The sequence below is a fragment of the Pyrus communis genome, chromosome 6 (assembly GCF_041283825.1).
Source record: "Pyrus communis isolate YQ-2024b chromosome 6, ASM4128382v1, whole genome shotgun sequence".
In the NCBI taxonomy this organism is placed as follows: Eukaryota; Viridiplantae; Streptophyta; class Magnoliopsida; order Rosales; family Rosaceae; genus Pyrus; species Pyrus communis.
This window is the reverse complement of record NC_142570.1, coordinates 24,522,768-24,543,878: the sequence shown is the minus strand read 5'-3', so window position 1 is coordinate 24,543,878 and position 21,111 is coordinate 24,522,768. Positions and strand designations below refer to the sequence as shown.

At 36.7% G+C, this 21,111-nt stretch overlaps 1 long non-coding RNA gene and 1 pseudogene across 2 annotated transcripts; both read right to left on the bottom strand.

Annotated features, from left to right (window-relative positions):
• Nucleotides 1-694: 694 nt before the first annotated feature.
• On the bottom strand, nt 695-2,306 carry LOC137711677 (AT-hook motif nuclear-localized protein 27 pseudogene; annotated as a pseudogene). Its single transcript, XR_015963775.1, has 2 exons — nt 2,169-2,306; nt 695-2,062 (listed from the first exon to the last, which is right to left on the bottom strand). The product of XR_015963775.1 is annotated as an AT-hook motif nuclear-localized protein 27 pseudogene (transcript).
• An 8,790-nt stretch (nt 2,307-11,096) lies between these two features.
• LOC148696487 (uncharacterized) lies at nt 11,097-11,797 on the bottom strand. The gene is made up of 2 exons (XR_015963275.1): nt 11,728-11,797; nt 11,097-11,571 (listed from the first exon to the last, which is right to left on the bottom strand). It is a non-coding gene; the product is annotated as an uncharacterized LOC148696487 (long non-coding RNA).
• Nucleotides 11,798-21,111: the final 9,314 nt, after the last annotated feature.

Here is a 21,111-nt window from a genome sequence, read left to right as displayed (position 1 = left end):
GCAAAGCATCTCTAAGCGTACTGTATTTACGTTTTATAGTCTCTATTGCTGTAACGTTTTGGTCAGTTAACCGAAATTTGAAGAGATCTGGAGATGCTTTTGGCCTCGTTTCTCGAACTCAGTTTCTAATTCTAGGGTTTTGCTTTTTTCCGTTTCTGTAAGGGAAGACTGAAAGAGGCTTTTGAAGGTGCTTAAATACTTTGGCTATATATCTTGTGTAACCGTAAAATCAACTCTAGGAATCAAAAAAGAAAGAGAGAGAACTCATGGAACACAAAGATCTTGTAAGTGAGAAGCTACCTGCCAAGTACAGGAATAAAATAGATATTATATGAATAAATGTGTTTTTGTGTTAACTCAAATTAAGATACAAATATCCAGATTAATAAGGATTAGTAAGTTTTGTTTTTTTTGGGGAACAAGGATTAGTAAGTTTGTGCGCATGATATGCTACTGAAAGTTAATTAGAAATCCAGAAGCAGAAATTTAATTTATATTCAATCAAGAAAAATAATAATGTACTAGTACTGCCGGAGAAGGATGGATATCATATTAGAACCACAATAATAAACCCTAGAAATGTGCATCGATCATCACAGTACAATTAACTAACATTTTTGAAATTAATAAACTAGCTAGTATATATAATTATAATTATAACAGAGGATTAAATCAATTGCTAGCTAGGTAGAGATTGAAGAAAGTAGCAATTGATTAATTTTACTGACCTTGCAAAGTTTGTTTGTTTTACATCGACAGTACTGATCAACACCAAGCTAGCTAGCTAGCCCTTCATCGACATTGGCAACTTTAGGCTCAAGATATATGATCAAGATCATCGTTCTTTCGTTTGTAGATGTGCATATTTATATATGAACACGAAAGCGTCTGAAGTTATCACCGTACATATCTCATAAAATCATTCCATAATTAGCACCACAGTAGTACTAGTACTAGAACGGAGGCCGCGGAGTACTTCCACTTCCACTTCCACCACCCCATCCGAAGAAGTCACTCCCCGGGAAGGGATAGTTGGCCGCCATATTTCCTCCCAAATTAAAAAGCCCAGCACCTCCACCTCCACCTCCACCTCCGCCGCTACTTCCCGCAGTACCATCACCAAGACCACCAGACACCCCAGAAGATTGGGACCCCGTGGGTTGATGGATTTGCAAGCTGCCTCCGCCACCACCACCAGTAGGAGTAGTAGTTCCCTCTTCCGGATCATCCAATGGCAATCTCTCAAACACCGCATTTGCAAAAGACGCAGCCATCAAAACCACAGGCCCGGAGGCCATCAGCGGTCCCACCACGTTTCCTCCCACCACTTGTCCCTGCCCCCCGGACAAGAATATGGAGAGTCCGCCAGCACCGGGAGGAGCCGGAGGCGGAAGCACCGTACCGGAGAGCGATAGTAACTCGAAGCGTCCGTGAAGAGTCACCACGCTTCCCGGAGGAGCAGCTGGCTGACGCAGGGTGACGTTGGTGACAGTGCCGCTGCCGCTGAGCACGCAGACGCCTCTGCCCCTGCGCCTGGCGTAGATGGAGACGCTGTCCATGATGTCGGCCCCATCGGAGACCTCAAGGACGTGGGAGCGGAGGGCGTTGGGGCTGTCGCGTGTGACGATGATGGGAGGCTTGGGTTTGTTCTTGGAGCCTGCAGGACGGCCTCTGGGACGGCGGGTGGAACCACCAGTTCCACCTCCGCCTCCACCGCCACCAGAACTGGTTGCGGCGGTATCGGAAGATTCGATCTTGGTAATATTGTGGTCTTGGTCGTCGTCCTGGTCATCATCATCATCTTGTTCTTCTTGTTGATGATGATGATGTTGTTGTTGTTGTTGTAGAGGAATAATAGGATGGTGATGGAGTTGTTGGAGTTGGAGGTGGAGTTGGGGCCTGAAAAGCGGGTGGACATAGGGAGAAGCAGTTGAAGTTGGGGCTGATGAGGCGGCGGAGACTGAGGTCGACTCATTTATGTTGTACCCTGCCATCGCATTCTCCCACCACTTACTATTATTTGCCAGAGCTTCCTTTCCTTTTCACTGATGAAATTACTTGACTAGATCCAGCGGATGTTCACAATACATAAAAGAGAGTCAGAGAGAGTGGGTAGTCAAATATACCTCGATCGGTTACTCTTAGAAACCTAGCAGTTAAATTGTTACCTTCAACTAGATGAGTGGTTTAGGCTGTTTTTGCACAGTCTTCTGTACTATAGTCAACGTCAGGCAGCCAGCCAACAGTTACAGTTGCAGTTACATACAAATATACGAGTCAACTGCTGCATCCCCAGAAAAACTGACGATATTCAATTCCCAATCCCAGATAAAGCTAGCTTGTCAGTTAAGCTTATATCTAGCTTAATTAGCAAGTTACAACAAAATTACAAGCCGCCAAAGATCCAAAGCTCTAGTGAGACTCGACTGCCGCTGTAACGTTGCTGTCTGTGTCTCCTGGGGGATCAAATATCAATCATGGATGATCGATCAGGTCTTCAAACAAATAAAAGGGATCCGAGTGATATGCCACGATCAAGCTTGAGCTGTGGACTACTCGTGTGACCAGAAAACCCACGCGCTTCCGGCGATTCCGATCAGTTTCTGAAATGAACTTGCAAATTTGGAGCTCCTCGATCTGTGAATATCATATATGAATATGAAAATGGGGGAGTGTGAGAGAGAAGAGAGAAAGATACGAGAGTTTTGAGGAGTTGGTGGAAAAGCGTCTGCCCAAAGCACAATTCAAGCAATTACCAAGACAAAAACAAAAGACCATCGCATTGCATTGGAGGGATTTTTTAATGTGCTGGAAACACAACTTGTACATCAAGTGTTATAGTATAAGTGGTTGAAATTTTTTTAAGTATTCAACCATTTGTGTTATAACATTTATATTATATATATATATAAATTTATATTATGACATTTAATGTAGCAAATCGTGTTCTCATCTCATTGAAAAATTTCTCATTACATTGCATCACGCACACTTTACCCCATCTACTTTTCCAACCAAATGCTAAGTTCCAGTTTTTGTTTTATAGTGTGATTAATTGTTAGAATATGAGCATAAGTGTACTTATGTGTATTTTGGCCGGATGTTTGAGTTCAAATTGATTTTAGAGAAGTCTTATTAGAAGATGTTTGGATGTTCTACTACTATGACACAATGTGATTATCGAGGGTCAATTGCCGTTGGAAAAAACATTTTATTATCGGAAAAACCTTTTTCCGAGAGGAAAAAACTCTTGTTGGTCCTCGTAAATGCTTCCAATGGAAATACATCTATTTCTATCAGTGATAGGAAATACATCAATACTTTCAACATACATCACCCATTGTTAATAGTTAACTTTTCGTTGAAATTGAAGTTTAGAAAATGACCAAATTATTTCATTTTCTATTTGTCAACGTCGTCGCAAATACTTTCTTTACTGTTGGAAATATTATTAGTGAGGGCAATGCTTTGTAAAAAATTGGGCATTTTCGGCATAAAAATGTTGGAAAAAAAAAAAAAATCAAATTCCATCATAAAAAAGAAAGAAGTGTTGCAGTCGTATTTAGAATAGGAATGTAATTGTGTAAATCTTAGTAGATCTAGGAATATCTCTTATATTCCTATTAGGAGTTGATTACCTATTAAGAATTGTAATCCTAAAAAGGTAAGGATTTTACCTATCCTACCATAATAAATAAAGGCACAATGGGGTGATACAACACACACCTCACAATTAAATCTCTCTTTTCTCTCTCTTGCTATTGCCGGCCTCCTATCTCTTTATTCCTTAGATAGCTCAATTAGACCTACAACACGTTATCAGCATGCTCTTACCAGAAGCTGAGGAATTGACGGATCGTAGGAGGAGACTATCTTCCACAAAATTCAAAGGCTCTTATTTGTTTTCTGCCAACCAGGTACGCTTAAAATAAAGGAAAATATTTGAAACGTCCATGAAGCATGAAAACATTCCCCATGATACATGAACCCTTCTATGTTTATATTTTCCTTATGATATATATATATATATATATATATATATATGTTTCATGCATTACGCAATTAAATTGCTATGTGGAATTGTGAGTCAAAGAATATTAATAAATTAGAAGCATGCTAGGGTTTTTCAAACCCTAGTGAATTCGAAAAAGAGAAAGGAAATTGGGATTTTTATGGTAGCACCGTCATGACACCACCACAAGGACCATCGCGCTGGCCTGAAGCCCAGACGCGTGGAAACCCCCTTGAGACGACATCATTTGACGTCTTGGACCTTTGCCGAAGCCTTTGGGCTTCACTACATACTGTGGACAACTAGGATGTATGCCTGGTTTGGTTTCTTACCATGGGCTTATATCCTCGACCCACACCAGTTGTGATGTTGGGCTTAGCCCTTGCCATGACCCGTGTTTCTATCAGCCAGTCCACAGGGCTGGGCTTAGTCCCTGTTACCCAAAACCGAAACCTACCTATGACTGGGGTTACCTCGCACACCTGCAAGCCTCTGGGCTTGCTCTTGCACGTTGGTATTTACCCAACCATGCCAGCAGCTTGCTGTTTGGCTTCCTATCTCTCAGCCCGTGGGCTGCAACCACATGTGGGCTGCTTTTGTAGCCTTAACCTCGAGCCTAAAAGCCTCTAGGGCATTGCCTTACTCACGAAACCCAACCCAAATACCATTGGGCTATGGTTTTTCGAACCCAATGCTAATTTTTGGCATTATTTTGCTTCCACGATCGACCCTGTATGATCCCGATCTATTGAATTAATTAAATGTGACATGCATTCCATTAATCTGATAATGAAATCCAAAATTATTGACCTGAAGATCACTTTTGGACACTATCGATTCAATAATTACCGTTGACATACTTTCTTAATAACGAAGCTCTCACACTTGAGTTCCTGAAGAAACTCAAATCCACTACACTTAAATTAGCATATTGCATTATGTGTTTCTTGCAGGAACCTTTCCTTTATGAACTAATCGTTCATAAAACTAAATTGAACCTGTAATTTCATATTTAGTGCCCTTGAAACCTGAAGTTTTCATTCAAAACTTACCACATGAAACTTGTAACTTTCATGCATAAATTAAACCGATACATATCTATAGAACCCGAATGTTCTACGATGTATGTTTATGGACATTGAACTTGAACAAGATCAATTTCACCACTCTGGAAGTCTCTGGAAGAAACTACCTGAAGTGGGTTTAAGATGTGAAGCTCCATCTCATCTCAAAGGGTATTAGAGCCACCATCGAGGCACCTACTAACGAAAAACATGTCGATGAAGCTCAGAAAGCTACTGCAATGATCTTCATTCGAAGACACATCCATAATGCTTTGCAAATTAAGTACCTCGCTAAGGAGGACCCACGCACCCTTTGGCTTGCTTTGGCCGACCGTTTTGATCATCAGAAAGGCATATACTTGCCTTAAGCAAGGCACGATTGGCAACATCTTTGCTTTCAAGACTTTAAGTTCGTGAATGAATATAACTCTGAAGTTTGTAGAATCCGACCACTGCTGAAGTTCTATAAAATGGAACTAACTGAATCAGATCTCCTGGAGAATACCTATTCGACCTTCTATGCCACCAATATTGTCATGCAGCAACAATATAGGGCACATAAATTCACCAAAATTTTGGATTTGATCTCTGTATTACCTCTCGCTGAAAGGCAGAACCAGCTTTTGATGAAGAATTATCAAGGTCGACCGACTGGCTCAAACGTTGCGCCTGAAGCGTATGTGACCAATTCTAGTAGCCACAAACGACACAAGAATTGCCGTGGCAATGGGCGGTAAGCCCCACCATAGACCCAAGGTCCACAGAATCAAGGCCTACCTAAGGGAGGAAATATGATCCAGCATCATCCACCCCTTGCCTCTAAGGCTTCGAACTTCAAGAACAAGGGAAAAGCTACTGTTCAACCGGTTTCCACTGAAATAGACATATGTTATTGCTGTGGATCAAAGGATCAGCGGTCATACGTATGCTAAGCTAACCCAGAGGCTATTGCCAAGTATCATTCCTGTCGCGAGTCTAACTTTACACATGTGGAACATCTGGAAGATGCTACTACATCAATGAAGATATTGGATTTTCAGGAGGCGTTAGCTTCTATGGACGAATAAATTAGACATGTTTTTAGGGCATTTACCCCTAGTGGCCAAACCCACTAGGAGTGCCCAGCCCCTCTCCCCTATTTTTTTAGATTTATGGTTTAATTTTGAACAATTTTTTTTAAGTATTTGGAATAATTTGTTTGGTTTTGGTTTGTTTTGAATTATGGATTGTTATTTGATGGATATTATTTCTCGAATTGCTTAATTGAATGAATGAAATTATATTTATGCATATGACCAATTCAATCAATTTATTTCTAGGTATATCCAGTGGGGAAGTTAGTTGTCTGGCTGATAGTGCTACCATGCACAACATCTTGTGTAAGCGACATTATTTTACTAACTTTATACCCAAGAAAGCACCTCTGACAACTTTTTCAGGCCCATCCAACCTGATTGAAGGATATGGAAAGACCCGTATCATGTTGTCCAATGGTATAGTCTTAACCATTAAAGAGACACTTTATTCTCCACGTTCCGGAAGAACGTTGCTGAGTTTTAGAGATATTCGAGATAATCAATATCATATTGAAACCACTGAAGATAATGGTTCTGAATTTCTTTGTATCACTTCGTACGAATATGGCTAGAAACATATTCATAATAAGTTGGAACGTCTCCCAAGGGGGTTGTACATTATAACCATTCGTGTCATAGAAGCCCACCATATGGCCAGCCATACGCCTGAGTTTCAGAATACTTTGCTGTTTTGGCATGACCTTTTGGGACATCCTGGACGTGACATGATGCACCGTATCGTCAAAACATCTCGTGGGCATCGATTACCTCCCTATGTTGGATTCCCACCATGCAAAACGTGTTCTTTAGGGAAGTTGAATACTCAACCCTTGATTACAAAGATTATTCACAACCCTTTAATTTTCTTCAAATGATTTAAGGGGATATTTGTGGACATATCTAACCAACATGCGAACCATTTAGATACTTTATGGTGTTGGTTGATGTATCGACAGATGGCCACATGTTTGCCTGTTGTCCACACGCAACACTGCATTTGCGAAACTCCTAGCACAAATTATTAAGCTAAGGGTTCACCACTCTGATTATCCAATCAAGTTGATTCGACTGGATAACGCTGGAGAGTTTATGTCATAGACTTTTGACGATTATTGCATGTCAGTAGGGATTGATGTGGAACATCCTGTACCCCATGTTCACACCAAAAACGACCTGGCAGAAGCTTTCATAAAGCAATTTCAATTGATAACTCAGACTTTGGTTATGAGAACTAAATTGCCGGTATATGCTTAGGGCTATGCAATATTGCACACAACTATGCTGGTCCACATGAGGCCCACCGCTACCCAACCTCATTCACAGTTAAGTTGGTTACTAGATACGAGCCTGGCGTCTCACATTTACAGGTGTTTAGGTGTGCAATTTATGAGCCAATAGCACCGGCACTACGTACCAAAATGGGTCCTCATAGAAAAATGGGAATATATGTCGGTTATGATTTGCCATCAATTTTTTACTATTTAGAACCCTTGACAAGAGATTTCTTTACCACATGTTTTGCGAATTATCACTTTGATGAGACAGTCTTCCAGTTGTTAGAGGGAGATAAGCATGCTAACGTTCTTGGAGAACGTCGCGAATTGTCGTGGTATGCTCCCACTATGTCTCATTTAGATCCCTACACTGCCCAGTCTGAAACTGAAGTGTGATGAATAATAGATCTATGTACCCCACGTACGTCACAATCCTGCTTGGGAAGGCTGGACCATCTCCGAAGGTGGGGAGGCTGCATCTTCGACGTGGCCTGGTACATTGGCGACTTGCCAATAATCTGCTCCGATCTTGAAGCGTGGTAGACCTATTGGTTCAAATGATTCACAACCCCGGAAGAGGAAAATGACACCAACTAGTGACCCTAGTTTGAATCTGACCATTGTTCACTCATCCGTTCCAACTATGAGGTTATTCTAGATTACGATGATGTCTTAGACGAGACAAACCGACCTCTCGAGAATTGTGAGATTTCAGTCCACTATGCAGTATTAGGTAAGGTTTGGAGTTGGAATGAGATGATCGTTGACGATGCATTTACGTACACAGTAGCTACTGAAATCATGCTTAACGATGAGGTTGAACCATGTTCCGTTGATTAATGCCGACGTAGAATCGATTGGTCAAACTGGAAACAAGTAATTCAGGTCGAACTCGATTTGCTTGCGAAATGTAAAGTGTTTGGACCTATTGTTCCTCCACCACTATATGTGAAGCCAGTGGCATGAGAAGAATGAAATAGTGTGGCATAAATCACACCTCGTAGCGTAAAGTTTCTCTCAGCACCTTGGGATTAATTACGAGGAGACGTATTCCCCTGTAATGGACGTTATAACATTCCACTACCTAATTAGTTTGGTAGTTTTCGAAAAACTGAATATGCAACTTATGGACGTGGTAACCGCGTATCTCTATAGGGATCTAGATACGGAAATATACATGAAAGTTCCAGAATGACTTCCATTAACTGGTTCAAATAGTTGTAGACCATGGAACACTTTCTCGATTACATTTAGGAGGTCACTCTACGAATTGAAACAATCCGGGCAAATGTGGTATAACCGTCTGAGTGAATATTTGACAAGTCAGGGTTATGTGAACAACGAAGTATGCCCATGTGTGTTTATATTAAAAAGTCACATTCCGGATTTACAATCATTGCAATTTATGTTGACAATATGAACCTCATTGAAACTCCCGCAGAGCTTGAGGAAATTGCTACTCATTTGAAATCAGAATTTGAGATGAAAGATCTTGGGAAAACTCGATATTGACTCAGCCTAGAGATCGAGCATTGTTCGGATAGAATCCTAATACATTAATCGAACTACACCTAGAAGGTGTTGTGACGTGTTAATGAGGATAAAACGAAGCCTTCGAGTACACCTATGGTCGTTTGGACTCTAGATGTTAAACGAGATCCTTTCGATCCAAAGGAGGATGAGGAAGATATTTTGGAACCCGAAGTTCCTTACCTAAGTGCATTGGGGCTTTATTGTATTTAGGCTTAATGCACTAGACCTAACATCTCCTTCACTGTTAATCTTTTGACTAGATATAGCAACGCGCCCACACGCAGACACTGAAATGTTGTTATAGACATTTTCTGCTACCTCAAGGGTACGACGGATTTGGGCTTGTTTTATACCTACGAATCTTCGGTGTTACTGCCCCTCTTGATTCTTGGATTGATTCTTGCCTTGTTGGTTATGCAGATGCTGGATATTTGTTTGACCCACATAGGGCACGTTCTCAAACAAGTTTTGTCTTTATTGTTAGAGACACCGCTATATCTTGGAGGTCTACCAATCAAACATTAGTTGCGACTTCTTCGAACCATGCTGAGATTCTCGTCCTGCATGAAGTATCACGTGAGTGCTTTTGGTTAAGAGTAGTTATGGAACATATTTGAAGTAGTAGTGGTCTTACTTCCGTCGTTGACCTTCCTATGACCATCTTTGAAAACAATGCAGCATGTATCGAGCAGTTAAAGAAGAGATACATCAAGGGAGACAAAACCAAGCACATAACGCCAAAATTCTTTTATTCTCACCAACAACAACAACATCAAAACATTGAAGTCAAGCAAATCCGTTCCCAGGACAACTTGGCCGATCTCTTCACCAAGTCATTGTCCAAGTCTACTTTTCAGAAACTCGTCTAAGGAATCAGTATGCGTAAATTATCTGAGTTGAATTGCTTGTAGTTCTCTTATTTGGAAGTTATGTCTAACTCAGGGGGAGTATCCTGAAGCATACTCACTTGATCTTAATGTACTATTTTTCCTACGATTAGGAGCATTTTTCTCACTGGGTATTTGCTACCTAATGAGGTTTTGATGAGGCACCCATCTTGGGATGATCATACTCCGTTGAGTTCACTACTTTCGTCCTGTTTGACGTTTGTTTTAGACATTATGCATACTTCTCACTTTTCTCCTTAGTCTATGGGTTTTCTCCCACCTTGGGTTTTACCGTAGCGAGGTTTTGTGAGTTTTACTACCAATGCATACTTTCTTAAATTTGAAACTCGCATTCACCCGTTATGCTGCCAACTTCATCAACTATTCTACCTTATCTGCTGAAGATCTGATGCGATGTTTGTTTAAGTATTTACATACTCAAGGGGGAGTGTTGCAGTCATATTTAGAATAGGAATGTGATTGTGTAAATCCTAGTAGATCTAGGAATATTTCTTATATTTCTATTAGGAGTTGATTACCTATTAAGAGTTATAATCCTAAAAGGGTAAGGATTTTATCTATCATACTACTATAAATAAAGGCACAATGGGGTGATACAACACACACCTCACAATTAAATCTCTCTTCTCTCTCTTGCTACCGCTGGCCCACTCTTTCTCTATTCCTTAGATAGCTCAGTTAAATAGGCCTACAATAGGAAGTGTTTTTTTATTTTTTTTATTTTTTTATTATTAAAGGGATGGGGAAGGTTCAAAACTATTACAATAATCTAAGGGAGGAGTTTCGACCCGAGATGCATAGTGAAAACTCAACACCCTATCCACTAGGATATTAGACCACATGTTTAAAAAAGAAAGAAATAAAATAGAAACCCTATCACCAATGAAAAGTCCGGTCGGAAGTATGTTTGTCAATCAGGTAATGCAGGAGACTAAAATTGTAAACCAAATGATGTGGATATTGATAATAGGTTTATTACTTAAGTGTTGATTAACGTGCTTATTTCCTATTAGTGACACATTATTTGGTTTGCAAATTTGATTTATTAAAAATTTGATCTGCCTATCATTATCCTTTCCAATCGAGTTCTTAGTCATTACCAAGAACAAAAAGTCGTCGAAAATAATAAATATATTGTAATAAAAATTAAATAATATTTTTATTGAGCATTTTTATCAAAATAAATTTATTCTATTAATGAAATCATATGTACAAATAAATATAAGAAGAAAAAAAAAACCAATGTAATAAATTAAAATACTTCTCACACTTTTAAGATGTCTTATAATACAGTCCTACATATTTACTTCCTACTAATCTTGAGATGTTCAAATGTAGCTTTTTATTCTTCGTAGTAATATTCTAAAATTCGCTCTAGGCCGCCGCCTAGGCGCTAGACAGCGAAACTCCACTGTAATTTTGGCCAGGATGTTTACAAAACGTAGGGAGGAGGTAAGCGACCGCCTAGGCAGTCGCTAGGTGCTCTATGCGGTCTAGGCGGCTGCGGCAACAGTCTAGGCAAGTTTTATTATTTCCAATTCACCGTTTGCAGGCATCTGCACCAGCGAGATATCCATGAAATATCGACAATTCCCCAAAATAAAAAAATAAAAAAACTCAAACCTGGCGCACCAGTGATATTTCCAATTCACCGTTTGCAGTTCATAGTGCTCGTGTGCCCTACACCACAACTCCAACTGCGCCCTGAAATCAACAAGATTAACCAGCAACTTCAGCACTATCACATCTATGAGAATTACAATCTAAGATACATTTTCACATACATGTATTCGAAACGAACTTGGAAACATGTTAGGCCCATTTGAATAATCAACAAGTACAAGGAAAATGGTGTCTCACTTGTTTCGTAATGGCAGCTGAAGTCCCAATAGCAGCAAGGTTCCCGTTTGCTTTTGTATTTACTAGTTCCTTCGCAACAGAAACAAGCAATTCTCAAACGAATACAATATGGAAAGCATATACTAAAATTACATATTCAGTCAAAGAAATTATCGAACAAAAATTTGGAATGAGGATTCCCCCTCAATAATTTCAATCTGTCAAAATAAAATATAACATTCACCCAAAGATTGATACCAAGATTTCAAAAGAAGCTTAACCAAAACATTAACTCGTTACTAAGTTATAAAGAACCAATTATATAAGACTACTTCTATAAAGTTTTGGCCTAATTTTGGGTTTGTATGAGTAATCGAAAGACATAAAAATTTAGATTGTTAGGCTTTCATTTCACGTATATACATAAAAACTTTCACTTGCAAGCATACCTTATGTTATTCATTGTCTAAAAAGAATTCACCATAGTGTTAGCTTCAGAAACGTTATCCACGGTTTGTAGAGCATCAATTTGATCAGTTGGCTTCATTCTATAGTGCATTACTTATAAATCACGTACCAAAATCTGAAATTTATGATTAAGATCATAGTCAAGAAAAGTATTATCGGCATTCATACTCTGTCAGAATTCGAAGTTGTAATTCGTCCTACAAATTAACTTAGCCTCTTACCATTTATCATTCCGAAGCATATAAAATATTGAACTGACAAATCCAAATTTCTTTTCTGATTTATATGTGCACCCCAAATAAAATAAGCTTGCATTGATTTGTTTGAACCAACCACTAACAGTCTAAGACATACATATATGAACAAATACTAATATCCAATATATCCTAAGTCTAACAAATTGACGATTCATAATAAAGACCAGACAGGTGATTCAAGGAAAAGGTGCGCCTAAATTCACCTTAACAGGAAAAGGGGAACTCGAAAACCCCTTCAACCTTGACCCAAACCCTAAAATCAAATCAGTTTGCCTAGCTATTTCTGGAGTTGCCGACCTTAAAGCTCACTGAATATGTTATGTCCTAGATAGCCAATTAAGAAATATCAATGGTTCTGATTTAAAAACCCCAAAAAAAAAAAAAAAAAAAAAAAAAAAAAAAAAAAAAAACTTGAAGTATCAATAGTAATTGGTGACGATTAAGTTAAAGAGTAAATTGTAGTAATGATTCCTCAATTTTAATTAAATTGAAGCATTAATGGTCTCTCAACTAAAATTCCATTATCATTGGTTCCTCAACTCATCAAAATGTGTAGCTATGGTCATTTTCATCAATTTCGTCAGAATTTTGTCAAAATAAGTTATGTTGGAAGGACCATTGCTTCAATTGGGGTCCCTCAACTCATCAAAACGTGTAGCTATAGTCCCTTTCGTTAACTTCATTAGAATTTTGTCACAATGAGTTATGTTGGAATGACCATTGCTACAATTAGGTTAAAGTTTGAGGAACCATTGCTCCAATGGTATGTATTTTTAGTTGAAGGACCATTGCTGCACGTTTTGATGAGTTGAGAGACAAATGGTAATGAATTTTTAATTAAGGGACGATTGCTCTAATTGAGTTAAAGTTAAGGAACCATTACTACAATTTACTCTAAGTTAAAAGTTGGATTCTCATGCATAAATATCAATTTTAATATATAATTATGTAACGGTTTGCGCGCTGTGTAGCTGGTCATTGTAACAAATATGGCCTTACCTTCCCTTGCAGTTGGAGAAAAAAATTGTCTGAGTACACTTTCATATAGCGTCTTGTGCTAATAATCTAAATATAGGTTAGTATTTATTTCACATATTCTCGAGTTATTGATACATGATACTATTGTTGCCACGTACTAGGATCTTGGTGGTGTAACATTGAAAGTTTATAAGTTGTAACCCAAAACAAAAAGATATTTTTCAGTGTGATCGAAATATAGGATGATATATTACATGTTATTATACAAATTGTAGAATATGTATGTTAATTATATAAAAACATGTGATATATCAACCGTATTCCTGGTACAATAAAATATTTTCTGAACAAAGATCACGTGCGGTCAAAAGGTCAGCAGCAGGCCATGTGGAAGCTGTCGAGACATCGGAACTTGGTCCAACCTTATCTGGATATACATGGATGCAGTGATCATGTTGAGGTTCAGCGGAGATGGCTCTAAATTCGGCCGCACTGCATTGCACTTGTAGTAAGTTTCTTGTCTTGTCCCACCCAAGAGCGAATTAGTCCCCATCCACACATGCAGACACTAATTATTTACCAAACCACAACTTTTCCAGGGCCCTCAACGTTGTCGTTTAGTCGATCAGATCCTCTGCATAATAAAAGAGAGAAAATCTTAGGTAACACCGTCTGGCTATGTGTCTCTCCGACCGCCGTCTGACTGCTAGCTCGACATATATGATCTGTTGTCCACGATAATACTGATAGTTCAATATTAGATCGTGTCAATAATTATATATATGTACTTGTGTCGGTGTTGTCACTCAAAATTCAAGTGAAAAACAATGGCATCATTTTATTTTCTTCTGAAATTAACTTAGCTTCTCTAAAGATGAGAAGAAGTTCATTTTTAAAATACTCCATTATTAGTTTACGAAATTTTATACTTACAATAGTAACTATTGATATTATAAATTACTCTATAAAAGATCATTTTTTACAAAATAAAAATAATATATAAAATTATTTAATTATCAAACACTATAAAAACAGATAGACGAATTCGATAAAAAAAAGAACAAATAAGAAGTATACATAAAAATGAAAAATATAAGTATATGCTAGCAATCTCACACATATTATCTATGTAAGAGAGAAATGTGGAAGAGAGAGGGAGATGTGAGAAAAGGAGGGTATGCGTGAGAATTTTTTTGCCTATGGATATAAATTCAAACGACATGCTTGAGGTGAAGATATGAATCAACAGTGCGACTATCAAGTTACATATTTCTGATACATTGTTCATTTATTTTGTATATTTTGATGATTGAACAATCTTGTATTCGAATAATTTGTTTGAAGAGATGATTTTCAAATGAAAATTAAGAAATTGAACGTTTTTTATTATGGAGTTTGTATGTGAAGATACGTTATTTGCAAGAGGTGAGATGTGTGCATTTGAACGGTTTCTTAATGAATTTGTTTAATTAGATTGTTGTATGGTTCATTTGTCACTCATGTGGTACGTTAATACATATATATATTCTACATGAAAATAATTTATGAAAAAAGTTGAGATTACAAATTAAACTAATTGACAGTATATGAAGAATAACTTAGCTAATTATATACATTAATTTTATCTATTGTGCACACTATGTATATTGGTCCTTTGCTTTATCAAACGATTAGAAATAAATAAGTGTATTTGGAGAAATAAAATGTGTAGAAATTTATATCATACTTCATAAACAAACTCTAATACATATAATTCTGAAAAATTAAGGGTTTTTTTTTTTTTTTTTTTTTTATAACGGCCCATTTCAGTTTTCGTTTTTTGTTTTCATTTTGTGGTAGAGAAAATTAGTTTTAGTATTATTGTTATTTTTATTGGTTTTCTTGTGGCAAAGGATCGGGATTGTTTTCTCGTTATGTTTACAATTCATTGCTTGTCAGGAATTAAGGTTGCTTTAATTTTGTCAGATTTGTGACACATTTTCAAATACAATTTTTGACACGTGTTTTTGTGAGTGCCACTTCGTAATATATTTTAACTCTTTATCTTTTAGGTATTTCCTCAAATATCATGTACCAAAAAATCATCCAAATTTGAAACTCTGTAACCGCTGGATTAAGGGTATAGGGTTTCTTTGTAGAAACGTAATTATTTATTTTATTCACTGCAAATGAATGTTTTCATAGTTTTGAATTTATCTAATTTTTTTGCAAGGATGATCTATAAATTATGTTCTAAAAGATAGATGTTTCAAATTGTTAAAATACTTTGTGTCAAAAATTGTGTAAAAAAAGTGGTGTCACAAATCCGTCATTATATATATATATATTTTTATATTTACAAATGTTTAAAGTGCAAATATTTTTTTTTTTAGGATAATGCTAAGGAGATTAAAATTTTAAAAAAAATTTACAAACAAATAATGTGCTTGTTGATGATTGAATTATTACTTAAACGTTGATTAACGTGCTTATTTTTATTACTGATACATCATTTGGTTTGACCTCTCTAACATTACTCTTTCTTTCTTTTTAAGTGCTAATAACAACTTCTTAAGCCCAACAAGTAGAGTGGCGGTCATCAGTTTTCCAATTGTCTGCCCCCCATCATACAAATTCCAAAATCCCAAGTTGGTTCCTTAACTAGTTTAGTTGTACAATTGAATCAAAGGAAAAGGGCAAATGCTTGCCACTACACTCGGGCAAAGACAGAAAACTAAACTAAGTTTCAAGGACGAAGCTAGAAAACCAAACCCACTTTAACCAATATAATACTTCATTTATAAATAAAAAAAATACGCCAAAACAAAACAAGTCAAAACAGTAATATATACTAACAAATTTAACACGTAGCTAACACAAAAATAATACGCAAAACCACCAAGGAACTTTAACGTGGTTTAACCCTCTACTCCACCAAATTATTAGGGTCTAGGAAACAAGTTGATGGAACAGATGAAACCACCAAAAGCATTAGAACCGTTTTTTTTTTTTTTTTTTTTTTTTTTTTTTTTTTTTTTTTTTTTGTTTTAATGAGAAACAAGCATTTGAACCGTTTGGGAGAGTTGATTTGATCATGGTTAAGGCAAATGCTAGAAAGATCACGATAATGACTTATATAAAACGAGTTTACAATGACGTGACGTCTCTTGTCCAATAATGTATTGTCATATGCAAAAAAAAATTTACACAGTTATATATTATTGAATTAGAATATCATATAACGGTTAATATGTTCAACGTAGGTTGCTCTTGATGTCCTTCTATCATAATAATTAATAATTTATAAAATAAATTATTATTTAACGAGTCTAAACCCACAAATCAAACTGCATCATAGGCATCTAGCAACATAAAAAATTATAAGGAGAAAGATTGTTTTTTGTGAATTAGTGTTGAAAATTTGGCACAAAGTGGTGGACCTAGCCAACCGAGTAAGGAGCAGAGGGTAATAGAATAATTAAATACAGGAAGTAAAATAATTAATTAGGGCAGGCAGGGCAGCGGATTATTGCATTAAGGTTGATAAAGCACCCTGCAGGGACAACAACAAGCCGCGCTTCACATGGCCTAATTATCACTTGAAAAGAACAAGCAAACAAAAGTCGCAGATGCCTTTGATTCAATTAAATATTACATAATCAAGAGAATTGAAACAATGAAAACTGTATCAGTTGTCGTCATCATCTCAAATGATGAGATTAGATGGCGCAGTCGATTGAGAATCAAATTAAAAGACGTCAATTCAATTTAACAATATAGTCTAAGCATAGTTAATTCACTTTAGACTACGATGACTGAATTAGGCCCATGATGTATTATGTTGAAAGAAATAAAGCGAGGAGATGCGTTGCCTTGATATATAGACATTTTTAGTCCAGTTCTAATGTTTACTTGCTGAGTAATATTAGAGAAATTAAATTTGGAGATAAAGTTTTGAAAATTAAAGAAACATAGAAATTGATAATTGATTAATTACTTAAACGTTGATAAACGTGTTTATTCCTATTAGTTACACATTATTTATTTTACAAATTTAATCTCCCTTACATTACTCTTACTTGCCCAAAACATGATTTTAAATTTTGAGGATGTATTTGTATTTTGGGTATTTTTTTACATTACTCTTACTTGCCCAAAACATGATTTTAAAATTTGAGGATGTATTTGTATTTTGGGTATTTTTTTTTTTCCTGTTAGAATTCCTAGCAACTTAGTATATCTTGGTAGACTATAACTGTACAACACTTTCAATAGAAAAGTTTGAAATTTTCTCATATTTTTTTAGCCGATTACAATTTTTTTATGTTTAAAGTTATCGTTTAAGTACTGATTTGGTACTGAGGTGCTTTTATAAAAAATGAGTATAAAAAAAAGCTGAGCTCAAAAGGATGTGTGGTAAACATTTAAAAACAACTTATTTTCACAGTTTTAGATAAAAAAACTAAAAACGTGAAACAGCAAAAATGATCTTATTCTCACACTACAACAAAAACATTTTTTTTTTCTTCAAAACACAACATTATCAAACCAGTCATAAATTTATTCTCTTTATCACAGTACGACGGCAAGTAAAAATGAGTGAAAATGGAAATGGAAATGATGGTCTGATACAGTGCTACCAGCTCCCACCATTTGTCGTGTCCTTTGGAATCATTTTCAATCTACAACTGACTCGACAACATCCTTCATTTTCGATGCCCTTTTATATTGGCTGTCCCTCCGACACCTCACTTCAATTTTTGAAGAAATTTTTTCGTGGGATCGAAACACGGATGATATATTACGTGTTTTTATATAAATGGTGAGAATTTATATATATTTTAAATTATAAACTTTTTAACACATATATCTCATCATTTGTATAATAACATGTGATGTACTATTTCATGTTCCCATCATATTGAAAAATCTCTCCAATTTCTATTGCTCAAGACTCAAACTCCTACTCCTAGATTATGTTATTATTTACCTCGGCAGCATAAAGTCCTCATGCGGATCACACAACGGGGCTAGTGAAGATGTTGCACAAAATGTCTTAAGCGCTAGTGGCGAGCTTTATGAGCCATTTTCAAGCTTTAAAATATGAAAGCAATTTACATAAAATAGATTTATTGTCACTGTAGTATTTTAATCAATAATGCAATGATATGTAAAATAAACTTAGAAATGACAATGTACTATGACCAGGGCTCCAAATGGCAATAAACTTGTTCCATAAGTCCCTTTCGTATAATAGAGTACAATAACATTTGCTTTATTTAGTAGCTCAACCTAAAAGAGAGTGAGTGTGATACGTTGTTAGATAGAAAGAGAAATTTCTAAATCCGTTATTGTCTGGTTTTTGCCGAATAAGAGCTACTTGTTAGCTTAAAAGAGTGGTTCATGAAAACAGTATGGGTGCATGCCACATGAGGGCAGACTGATGCAACCCAACAAGTAATGTCAAGGCTTGACCTAGCTAGCTAAGGGAGATGCTGTTAGACCATCTTCAACGGGCTCCTTAAATGAGCTTCTAAGTTTCTAACTAAATTTTAGAAAGGATTTTGAATAATTCATTTCTAATCGCATTCTTTATCCACCTCCTAAGAAAGGGGTTTTAGAAAATTTCGAATATAAGGAGTAAGAAAGGAGTTCCTAGCATTAATTATCAATATTTTCATAATATTTTAAGTAAAAACTCTATTCTTATTGATTCACAATCCTTATGACTCCCTAAACTAGATAGTACGAGTGAAGAATAAATTTTTAATGTTATTTCTTTTTACTTGTAACTTATAAGTGAGATGTCATAAGTTAGAGTAGCGTAAAATGAGGAATTAAATATAACAATGCAATGTGTGAGTACTCTTAAAACGAAAGTTTGCGTGTTATGAAAGTTGCCATCATGAAGAGCTTATTCCTTTCCCTCCTTTCATGTTGGCGGTCCCGCATGGGCGGTGACAAGGAGAGGTGACCAACAATTCAACAAACAACACGTGAAGAAAGGCTGACCCAACAATAAGCAACGTGGATAACTGTGTGGCTCGGACAGCCCAACCAATAATTTGGATCCGGCCCACCATACACAGCTAGTCAACATTGTCCTCTCGCTACTTTGTGGATTTCTCTAGTCATGTCACCAGCGTGGGATGCCGACCGAAATCATCTCCTTGCTTGCAAAAATCAAGAAGGATTATTTACACCAACAGGTTGTCTTCAAAAAATTAAAATGTCCCACTTCAAATTAACTTTGTCTCTCCCTTTATTTCGTTAACTCGATAAAAAAATCATGATAAAATCGTCTTACATGCCACATGTATAATGTTAATTATAAAATATTTTATACTTTAAAAATGTTAAAAAAAGAAAACTTAAAATCAAGTTTGAAAGAAAGAAAAGAGTGGATTGAAGTTGGATTGGTGTTGGCAGTCGCAGCATGGCTCACGCTGGAGCCACTTGACGTCGATGTAGGTCTCGAGCACCACGTGAAGAGCTTCGTCGGAGAGGGAGTTGTAGCCCCTGTGTTTGGGAGTTGCGGAGGATGGCTCGAGGTGCAGTTGGATGGAGAAGGTGATGGAATTGACATGTTAACACATCAGCCAATTAATGGCCTCACTTTGCCACGTCAGAAGATTTAACGTAATTTTTTTTACCGAGTTAACCGAATGAAATAAAGAGAGGCACAAAGTTAGACATTCTGAAGATTAAGTGAGACATTTTGAGTTTCAGAAGGTAAAATGAGGCTAAAATTAAGTTTCGGAAGGCGTTGGTGTAAATCACAAATGCATTCGGAAGAAAAACTGAAAAAAAAAATACACAATACAAATCAAAATAATTGTGTAGGATCATAAAACTCTGAATCTTGGATGAATGATAAACTGCCATAGTTATAGGAGTACTAAGTTAATAAGTCATACATGAAGCATTGGGAGAGAGCAACTGGCAAAGACTGAGGCAAGAGATATGGGTCACAAACAATCAATTCGGGTTCATACTATAGGGATAGGCAAGAGTATTTACACATGATCTTTATAGATTTGAAAAAAGTGTATGATAGGGTCTCAAGAGAAATTCTTTTGAGGATTCTAGAGGAGAAACGAGTACGAGATGAATTTATCCAAGCAATAAAGGATATGCAGTAAAAACTCATCTATTACTTTGTAGTGTAGTAGGGAGATACCCAAAGCAACCCTCATCCGCTGAGACAATAAAAAACAAAATAGAAGGGCCGTACGTTAACCTCAGGAGAAAATTCTCCATCAAACTGGCCATATTCCAAAGAGCAAGCAAACTTAAAATAAGAAGACGACATCAAGTGTAGAGTTGGATATAACTGGCATCAGCCTTAAACTAGGTTAGCTGGTGTCGGACTGTCTTCATTGACTACAAAAATATTGACTTGGGACAAAGTGGCAAACAAAAATATTGATTTACAGTGGAATCTTATGTGGGAGAGTGAATTTTTTCACCTTCACATTTTGTTCACAACAAGAAATAAGAATAGAAAAGGGCAGGTTTGGGAAATGACTCTTGGAGAAGAAAGGTTCCATCCACCACTTACTGGATGGAATCTTTAAATCTGTTAAAATCTGTCTAAAACTAGTGAAATGGTAAGAAAAGAGGCAGTTTATACCCTTGGGAAAGCATTTCTCTTCCAACCTTAAATAGGAACTTCAACATAGATGGAAAGGTACAGGTAGCATTGTAGCTCTGGTTAAAGTGC